We start from the raw sequence: 10865 nt of genomic DNA, 5'->3' as shown, positions 1-10865 counted from the left end.
ATTAAAAGAAGAAAAGAAAAGGGGGGAGGGACAGATGTGGCTACGTTGGGGACATTAGAAAGAAAATTCCATTGGCCTAAGTCAGTGGTGGGCAACCTTTTTTTTTCAACTGAGCCAAATCTCGCCAAAACGTCAATTGAAATTTATTTCGAGAGCCACACAGGGTGCGCACGCAGCAGCCAGGCACACAGAAGAGCTGCATTACCGCGGCTTGCCGACCACTGGCCTTCGTGATACAGGGTGTCTCCACTCATGAAGCACTGTCAAAAGACTGACTACAGGTTCTGGGCATGTTGGTTGTTCAACCCCAAGGTCGCTCTTTATGGTCCCACAAAAAGTTCTGCTCAGTCACGGTTGTCAGTGTCAGACTTCTATAATTAGAGATCTTGGTTCTTGCACAGAACCTAGGACAGAGCATCTTTTGAAAATCTAGCAATTTTCCAAAACTTGGAACTAAAGAATATTATATTATATGGATTAAAAGGACAAATATTAGATGATCTCATTCATTTGATATATATGAAGAAACAAGAGAATAAAAAATACTTAATGACAGCAAACCCTTGATTTATGAACACAAAACTGAACATTGTGAGAAACCAGAGAAAGAAGAGGATGAACTAGAAGTGACATTAAACACAGTAGTAGAGGATCTTGGGAGCTTTGGTGATGGTGAATATGAAGTAACAATAAACCACAAAAGTTAAAACTACAGTAACTATGCAATCAATCTACAATCTAACAAATCAAGGAGAGATTACATTTCAGCAAGAAAGGTCAGGCCTGGTAATAGAACCTCAAGTTTAACAACGATTTGGAGGAAACAAATGAATGTTGTTGTCACAATCTGGTGTTGAAACCAGAAGACTTTGTTCGAGTTCCTGCCCAGCCCCTACACTGTGTAACCAGGCCCTTTCATATAGATGAACTTGAAACAATACCGGGTGCCTTGCTCTGAGCCATTGCCAACTGGCTATTCTGAGAGCTTCTTGACTAGCTGCTTACCTTGTAAATGTCCACAGCACATTTGATAAAATTTCTCCAGTTCCTCATTGGTAATTATTAGGGAGTGGAAGCAAATCCCTGTAAACTAAGTCAAGCACAAGTGTTTGGAAGAGTCCAAGTAGTTCGGTTGTAAACGTTCACCATCTTCCTAGAAAAGGACTTGATTTAGTCCTCAGTGGATTGCCAAGGTAACACCTGAATCCTTGGACCTGACCAAGATTGAATGGCAGGAAGAACAATAAATAATGTTGGGTGGAGGCAAAAGTAAGATCAGAGGCACAGATTGTCCAACCCATGTTCTAAATGTACTAGGTGCTGTGGGTATTTACTGCACAACTGACATGCGCTTATCATCACATTTAAGAATAACCAGAAAGAATTGGAGATCAAAAGGCACCCTGCTATTGGAAAATTGAGGCACAAGACAGATCAATTGTGTTGTCAATATTAGAAGAAGACCAGAAAGAATGATGATGTCAAGTTAGTGAGCTGCTGATATAGAATTAGGCCAAGATTCTGAAGTGAGGCTAAGAATACCTACAAAGGTAAAGGAATCCCTATTTTGTTTGTTTCTTGTATTTTATTTTTAGTTCTCAGTTTACTCCTGGCTCTATGATCAGAGAGTGATCAGGGATCACTCCTTAGCAATGCTCAGGGAACCCTATGAAATACAGAAATTAAACCCAGGTCAATCATGTATAAAGCAAGCACTTTAATCCTGTACTATCTGTATAGTCAAAAGGAATATATTCTAATCATTAAAGAGGTACAAGTAAAATGGCAATGAGTTTAGATGGTATCTGTGGAACTCTACACCCTTTAGGTTCCAGATACTACTGCCTGGAAAGCCATAGGTCCATGTTGTTCAGATCCTTTCTTCTAAGGACTAAGTCTGCCCTCTAGTACCCCTCTTCCATCTATGATCATCCATTATTTAGATTCCAGCAGTCCAGAGCTCTAGCTCTCAATTGAATTAATTAACTTGGACCTGACTCGAAACTCTCTAGACTTGAAGACTGTTCCTGCTTAGTGGAAGAATAGTCCCCTCTATTTTGACCTATCCTGTTACATTTCTACCTATAATTTAAAAAGTCAAACTAAGCTCAAATTTGTCCCCTGATATCTTTCTAAGATAAGAAGCGATTAGTAACAAGTCTAATTCCATAAACCATTCTTTGTAAAAATAATAAGCAATGCTCTAATGATGCCCATAAGAAGGATTTTTCTACCCTCAGTTTTCATGATGCCCCAATAAAGATGACTTCAACTGCAAATGCTTTGCAACAATCTCCGGGGTATATGCCCATTTTAAACTACTTAATTAATTTGCTTTTTATTGGTTCTTTTTGTTTTTTAATCAGATAAGCATGCATGCTTAAAGTCAATAGCTAAATAATTTCACAACATTTATTATTAAAAGATGGTAGATTCTTATCTTCCTTGGCCTCACTTCCTCCTTTCATGAGGTGATTAATCTCACATCTTTTCACCAATTAAGTAAAATTGGCTCTTGGTCTCTAGAAAATATTTCTATATTCTACTACTTGATTGTATTTTTCCTTCTAGTCTTAAACATTATTTATTAACATTCCAAGAAATAAAAAATTTAAACCATTTACTCCTTTTCTTTCATTCATCCTATTATATTTTTATATATATTTCCATTTGGATTTTTTGGTTTTGTCTTCTCAAACATAACTGGAATTTTGTAAATTTAGATAGAAAAATATTTAAACTTTACAATAATTTCCTATGTAAATATTATCACAGGTGAATAAGTAATTATGATTCCTTTTCTGTTCATATTTTTATTTTACCTAAAATTAATATTTGTTATGTTGCCTGGACTATTTTTCTATGTATTTATCACTGATTTTTTTTTTTTTTGGTTTTTGGGTCACACCCAGCAGCGCTCAGGGGTTACTTCTGGCTCTATGCTCAGAAATCGCTCCTGGCAGGCTCAGGGGACTATATGGGATGCCAGGATTCGAACCACAACTTTCTGCATGCAAGGCAAACACCTAACCCCCATGCTATCTCTCCAGCCCCTTTATCACTGATTTAATGTCTACACTTAACCATTGTCTGAATCAGTGGTTTCAACTACTAGTCTATGGGCCAATATAAAAAGATTTTAAGACATTTGTCTAAGCTTTTTCTCAACTTATACGGTAGTCCATTGATTTTATCTTTCTGAAGAAGCATGTCTAGTATTCCAGCATATCTAGATATCAGGATTGCCCTTATAACTCTGCCTGGTATATGTATTGTCAACTGATGCCTTCTTTTACTATCCTTCTGTGAATCCCTTTTGTTTCCAGTTTCCTTATTATGTATTTACCTCTTTCTTGGTTGTCGCCCTTCCTATCATGGGACATATCTATGGGCAAGTTTTTAAGAGAAGATATATGGAAAGTAAGTGATTTCAAGAATTTATTTGTTTGAATATATTTTTATCTGACATCCAATTAATAATACCAATATCAGGGACCAGAGCAATAGCACAGCAGTAGGGAGTTTTCATTGAATGTGGCTGACCCAGGACGGACCTCGGTTCACCCAGCGTCCCATATGGTCCCTCAAGCCAGGAGCAATTTCTGAGTGCATAGCCAAGAGTAAAGGGGGAATTCCTGAGCATCGCCGTGTGTGGCCCAAAAACAAAACAAAACAAAAATAATACCAATATCAAATTTTAGATATTTTTATACGTCCTCTTCCAATTTGAAGACATATTGCTCAATTGTATTCTGTATTCTAATTTTTCCTTTGAAAAGTTCAAGGCCACTCTGAACATGGTACTTTATGTAATCTACTCATTCTCTTCCTCAACATTTTTAGGATCTAGTCTTTGTCCTTATTATTCTGAAATTTTAGACTAAAAAGTCATTGGTGTGGATCTATTCACATGCATTTTGAAAGTACCAAATAGGCCTTATGAATCTAGAAACTTATGACCTGATTTAGAAATGTTTTTAATAAGTTGATGCCTTTCTTCTCCTGTTTTCTGTTTTTTCTCCAGAAATTTTGATTATTTGAAGGACCAGAGCGATATCACAGTGGTAGGGCATTTGCCTTGCATGCAGCTGATTCTGGATGGACATTGGTTTGAATCCCAACATCCCATATGATCCCCCACGACTGCCAGGAGTGATTTCTGAGAGCAGAGCCAGAAGTAACGCCGGGTGTGTCCCAAAGCCCCCAAGAAGAAATTTTGATCATTTGGGTATCAAATCTCTCAAGTGCTCCTTAAAGTTATTTATATAATTGAAAACAAACCTTCACAATAATGTAAAGAAAAATGAAGTCTAGTATAATGATCATGAACTACAGATTGGAGCTTCCTCTATGGAAAATACTGTAAATATTTCTCTTGCAATGGGAATATTAAGGCTGGAGACTTAGTACAACAGGTAAGGTACTTGCTTTGCACCAACCAAGGTTTGATCCCTAGCATCCCACATACTACCAGGAGTAATTTCTGAGTGCATAGCCAAGCATAACTCCTGAGCATCACCAAGTGTGACCCAAAAACTTTTTAATAAATGGAAATATCATCTGATTCAGTAATACCACTTGTAATCATTTACACCCCTATGTTCTAAGAAACTTCATTCATAATAGAAAGTGAAGTCACCTAAATGCACCAATGAATGACTTAATAAGTCTATGGTATATATTTACTCAATAGAATCTTACTTCTGCCATTAAAAGAGATGAAATTGTACCATTTAGGACAAAATGGATGGATCTTGAAATGATAATGCTAAATGAAATAAGTCAGGAAGTGAGAGATAATTGCCAGATGGTTTCGTTCATGTGTGAAACATGAAAAGTGAATGCAAATTATCTGACAGCAACAATCAAACTAACTTGTAGATTCAGTGAAAACTACTCATTTACTGGACTGGAAGGTAGAGGAGAAGAAAATGGGTCTATGAGTCATCTTTGGCTCTAGGACGCACTGAGACTTTAGTGGGAGAAATAAGCTTTGTACACATACAGAGATGTGAAGCTAAACCTCTGAAATTCTTTAGTATCATTAAATAAATAAATAAATAAATAAATAAGTGAATATTTTAATATTTACAATATAATATTCATATTAAATATTTTAATTAATAGATAAAACAAAAATAAGCTTTGTACACATACAGAGATGTGAAGCTGAACTCCTTTAGTATCATTAAAATAAATTTTAAAAATTCTTGTTTTTTATTTAAAATATATTTCCTCCATGACTTTCCATTTTTTCTTTTTATTTTATTTCACGGAGATTTCCACAACCTTATACTAAATCTTTCTATTGAATTTTTCATTTTTACTATTATATTCTTTTTGTTTTTGTTTTTGGGCCACACCTGGTAATGCTCAGGGATTACTCCTGACTTGGGGGACCATATGAGAAGCCGGGGGATCGAACCACAGTCAGTCTTAGGCAAGGCAGACACCTTACCTCTAGTGCCACCATGCCGGCCCCTACTATTATATTCTTAAACTGTAAGATTCTTTGGGTTCTTTGAGCAATAGCCTATTGTGATAATAAACCATTTCCAAAGCAACACTAAGGACCACCATCAGCAATGCCAGGGATTGAATCTGGGGCACCTACATGTGCCCTAGCCGTTTGAATCATCTCCTAGACTTCAGGTTAGAGTTTTTGCTTTGCTTTGTGTGTTTGTTTTCAGTTTGGGGACCACAGCCTGCCATAATCAGGGGATGATTCTGGTGGACGTGTTTAGGGCACTGTGTGGTACAGGAATCAAACCCAGAGCACTCACGTGCAAAACACTCCTGTCCTTTGTTAAAAAAAAAAAAAAAAAAGTAAAAAGTTGGGGCCAGAGAGATAGCATGGAGGTAAGGCGTTTGCCTTTCATGCAGAAAGTCATCGGTTCAAATCCTGGCATCCCATATGGTCCCCCGAGCCTGCCAGGAGTGATTTCTAAGCGTGAAGCCAGGAGTAACCCCTGAGCGCTGCCCGGTGTGACCCAAAAACCAAAAAAAAAAAAAAAAAAAAAAAAGTAAGAAGTAAAAGTTACAGGATTAAATTTAACTACTGGGAGTATCAAAGGACATGAAAATGAGACTATGCACAGGCAGTATGAATTAATGAACATGGGAAACACAAGAATGGAAAGAACCTGTGGCTGAAAATACTAGGAGAGAGAATCTGATGAAAATTTTGATCAACAAAATTTTAAACAAACACCTATATATAGAAACAATGGGACAAGATTTCTAAACTCCTCTGTGCTTAAGAGTCATCCTCCCCATTGGCATTGTCTCAGTCATTCTCACCTTTCTCAGCCCATTTTCCATCATCTTTGATCAAATCTACTGGTCTTCCCCCCTGATCTTCATTATCATCACCACTGAGTAAGTCCCCCTCTTCAGCAGAGTCATCTGCACTCCCCTCAGACTCCATCTTCACATTAGTCTTATCTTTCATTCGAGAGATACTGCTCTGCTGCTCTTCTGACTTATCACTCTTTATTTCTACTGCTTGCTTGCTCTGTACCTTTTTAATTTTTTCCAGGTTTTCCAGTAGAGAATCCACTTTTTTTTTTATCTTGGTCAGCTTGAATATCATCTCCTTTGAACTTTCTAGACTTAGAAGAGCCTTGCTGTCCACTCTTAGAGCTGAGGCCACTCTTGCTCTTTTGTGAAGTGTTTCCTGATACACTTTGGACTTTTGAGGCACTACAACCCAAGCAATAGGGGAAAAGAAGGAACACATGCTGGATAACTGCACATCCTGTCATAAAGATCTTGTTCAAAGTCATAGTCCAAATCCAAAGAAGAGCCGTACATTACACCTGCTTTTCCTTTCCCTTTTGGTTCTGCAGCCAGATTAATATCTAAAATCTGGCCAGCAATCATGTTTTCATTCTCTCCTGCCACCGTAAATGGGCATTTCTCTTATTAACATTTTGAACAAATGCAAAGCCCTTATGAACAGAGCAGACTACAATTTTGCCATATTTCGAGAAAATCGCCTCCCTATCAGACTTCTTGACCACCATAGTATTCAGATTCCCAATGAGTACATGAGAGTTCATTAGTGAGGGTCTGTCTTGTTGGTAACATTGCTGGCCATTATCATTTTTGATTTGGTTCCTCACAAGGTCAAAAAATAATTGTAGCTGCAGATTAAAAAAAAAATCTCACAAGGAGGAGAGGGAGAAGAGATAGAGTTGATTCTGAATCTCCTACTCTCAGGTTCTACGTGAAGTCAACTGCTGCTCAAGGGGACCAGCATTATTGCAACTGTTCAGTCTTCATCTCTCCACAAAATGACTTACCCCTCAGATATTTTATAATCTTTGGCTATCTACTATTCAGGAGGGACTGAAAAACCAATTACAGTATAAGTTCCTCTCCCAATATGATAGTTACTTATCTTTAAAGATGATCAGAATTGTTTCTATATTATATTAATCACTTTCAATCATTGTTACACAAACGCTTCTGTGTCATCTCCACCCCACCTCACCCCCTTGGTGCTGAGGAATTTGGCTCTGTTGTATGGCCTTTATTTTATTTATTTATTTATTTATTTATTTATTTTTGCTTACACTCAGTGACACTCAGGGGTTACTCCTGGCTTTGTGTTCAGAAATTGCTCCTGGGTTGGGGGACCACATAGGACACCGGGAATCGAACCGAGGTTCATCCTGGTTCAGCTGTGTGCAAGGCAAACGCCCTACCACTGTGCTATAGCTCTGCCCCCCCCTTTTTTTTTTCAAGAAAGGCAGATGTGCAGTGCCTCATTTGAATGTGTCTGTAGTCTTAAACATTTGAGACCTTGAAAGCTAGTTTTGGAAGTTCTAGCAGGGGAGCACAGCTATTTGTGTACCCTTTGACCAAAGAACAGCCAGACTATTTGAAGAAGGCTGTCCTCTTTAACTGAGTGTGCAGTTCCAGAGGGACTTGCATGGAGCTGTGAGGTAGGAAGGGGAAACCTGCCAGACAGATCAACCGAATCAACTCTGATGATCAATGGAGTGATAGATGTGGCAGTCAAATAGCCCTCACATCCAATTTTGTGTCATCTTAAACAGTAGGTTATCATGGTGCTTAAATAAAGATATTATTAAAAATAAATCAATAAAACTTGAAAAACAGTAGATTAATCACTATTAAAGGTTAGAAATAAGAAATGAATGGACAAAGCTCACCATTATCTTTAGAGTTGCTTTCTTGTATGATATCTGAAACCCCTAAAAATTTCTGAAGATCTCTCCACTAAAATATCTAAAGAATAAAGCAGATCATTTTCTCTCCAAATAAAAGGATAAGCTCATTTATCACTCTTATCAGAAAATTAATTTATATAATCTGATTAATATTAATATATTTAAATATTAATTTAGATAATATGATAATTTAGATAGTCTGATGCACTACTCTACATAAAGATCCCATCAATTGCCTTTCCAGTCATATACCTTTCTTGGAGGAAAGAAAATTTTACACTAAACAGACAACCCTATGTACAACACTCTTACATCTCACCTAAATAGATGATAAGTAGATCAAAATCAAACCACACCACCCAGATTCTCTCTCAGAAAAAAATGAGCATAGGACATTGACACATATAATTAAATGGAGGAGGGGAAAGATGAAGAGACAGTTCAAAGGGGAGAGTGCATGAACTGATTCAACCCCCTGCATAGAACTACCGGTAGTTCCAAACATCTCTGATTGGAAATAGCAAAATATTTTTTTAATTTAAATGGTGAGTGTTTCTTGAACTGAAAGATGAAATAAGTCAAAGCCAGAGTTTGTTACCATGAGACCACAGAAAAGTTAGAAAATCCCTAATTCAGAACACCAGTATGAAGATAGGCAAAAGAGAAGAGAGGTATAGAAAAATCAGGTTTAAGAGAAGACGTTGTGTAACCAGGGACTGAAAACATGGTTTCTGATATTGACTTTATGCATGACTTATTAGATGTCCTTCACCTGTCCTGTGACCCTTCAGAAAATTCACTTTATGCTTGAGAGATAGAAAGTGGAAGTTGGGGTCGGGAAGGTGGCGCTAGAGGTAAGGTGCCTGCCTTGCAAGCGCTAGCATAGGATGGAACTCGGTTCGATCCCCCGGCGTCCCATATGGTCCCGCCAAGCCAGGGGCGATTTCTGAGCGCATAGCCAGGAGTAACCCCTGAGCATCAAACAGGTGTGCCCCCCCCCAAAAAAAAAAGAAAGTGGAAGTTGTTCTTTGTTATTAAATGATAAAATATCCAAGTACAATAGTCAAGATCAGGCAGGGGAGCAGAAAACAGAACATCAAACATGCTATCAAAGAAAACACCAAAAAGGAATATTTACAAAAAAGAACAAGTATAAGTAAAGCAATAAGGATGGTGGAATAGCTTGGGTAGCAGAGAGCTATTACCAACAAGTGCCTGAAAGAACAACCCAGGGAGGAAGCTTCCAAAGCTTCCAAATAAATGTAAAGAGGAAAGGCCTCATTTTTTTTGTTTGGGTTTTTTGTTTGTTTGTTTGTTTTGTTTTGGAGGCCACACTCGGTGACGCTCTGGGGTTATCCCTGGCTTGGCACTCAGAAATCGCTCCTGGCTTGGGGGACCATATGAGACGCCAAAAGATCGAACAGCGATTCGTCCTAGGCTGGCGTGCATGAGACAGACGCCTTATAGATCCTGCCACCCCATGGTCTCATTTTTGGGACCGTAATTATAGGAAACTGGACAGTCCACTCAGGGCAACATAGCAGGAAAAGGACTGATAATGGGGGGAAAATGATGTGACTTTACTCTTTTTATACTCACCAGTAGACCATGGATATCTTCTATTAAATTCCTTAGAAAACAGGAAACAAAAAAGCAAATTATACTGCCAATGGGAGAATAATAGTAAAAAGGTGCATTTGAATAAGCAAATGGAAAACATCTAGCACAAAAATTGACTTCAGTTCACATTTCTAAGGAAAAACTCATTCTCTTCTACTGATCTAAGGGAACCTCTTTTTACTCCCATCACCTAACCAGAAATGGAAGGAGTAAAACTGAAATTCCACCTTAATCAGACAAATTCAGGTCTTCCTAAAGATTTGTACATTTAATTTACAAAATAACATCTATAGTCTATCATAATTTATCTATTTATCTATCTATCATAATTTAGAGTTGAAAGTCGTTCAGTCTGGGAACACTTGGCTATAAATGCAAGACAAAATATTTCAGAGATGGACATTTTAATTTTTCTGCATAATTTCCAAGATAAGGCTTTATACTTCTACTTCTCTTTTAGATCCACCAGAGTTCCTTATACAGTAATTCTCCATCTATAGGGAGAGTGGTAACACTAAATTATTCAAGAGTAAAAATCCATAAACATGAGACCAGAGTGACAATAGGACATTTGCTTTGTACACAACTTAGAGTTGTATCCCCAGCACCCTTATATTGTCCCCCAAGCCCACAAGGAGTAGTCCCTGATACAGAACTAGGAGTAAGGTCCAGAGAGAAAGCATGGAGGTAAGGCGTTTGCCTTTCATGCAGAAGGACAGTGGTTCGAATCCCTCCGTCCCATATGGTCCCCCGAGCCTGCCAGGAGCAATTTCTGAGCATAGAGTCAGGAGTAACCCCTGAGCACTGCCAGGTGTGACCCAAAAAACAAAAAACAAAAAAAAAAAAAAAAAGAAGAACTAGGAGTAAGACCTGAGTTCAGCCAGGTATGACCTAAAAACAAAAATAAAACCATGCATATGCACACAATCACATACAAAAGTATGTATGTATACATACACACACATACCCAGATACCCTTCTAGGAAGACAAATGCCACATAACTAACAGACATTCTTTGGTGACTTAGCTGTTCCTGGTTTGATCCC

The 10865-nt window shown here is 37.9% G+C and overlaps 1 pseudogene; it reads right to left on the bottom strand.

Annotated features, from left to right (window-relative positions):
- Positions 1 to 6256: 6256 nt before the first annotated feature.
- Positions 6257 to 7099, bottom strand: LOC125998728 (heterogeneous nuclear ribonucleoproteins C1/C2-like; annotated as a pseudogene).
- Positions 7100 to 10865: the final 3766 nt, after the last annotated feature.

The sequence above is a fragment of the Suncus etruscus genome, chromosome 2 (genome assembly GCF_024139225.1).
Source record: "Suncus etruscus isolate mSunEtr1 chromosome 2, mSunEtr1.pri.cur, whole genome shotgun sequence".
NCBI lineage: Eukaryota > Metazoa > Chordata > Mammalia > Eulipotyphla > Soricidae > Suncus > Suncus etruscus.
The sequence above is the reverse complement of the archived record's forward strand: the minus strand, read 5'-3'. Positions and strand labels throughout refer to the sequence as shown.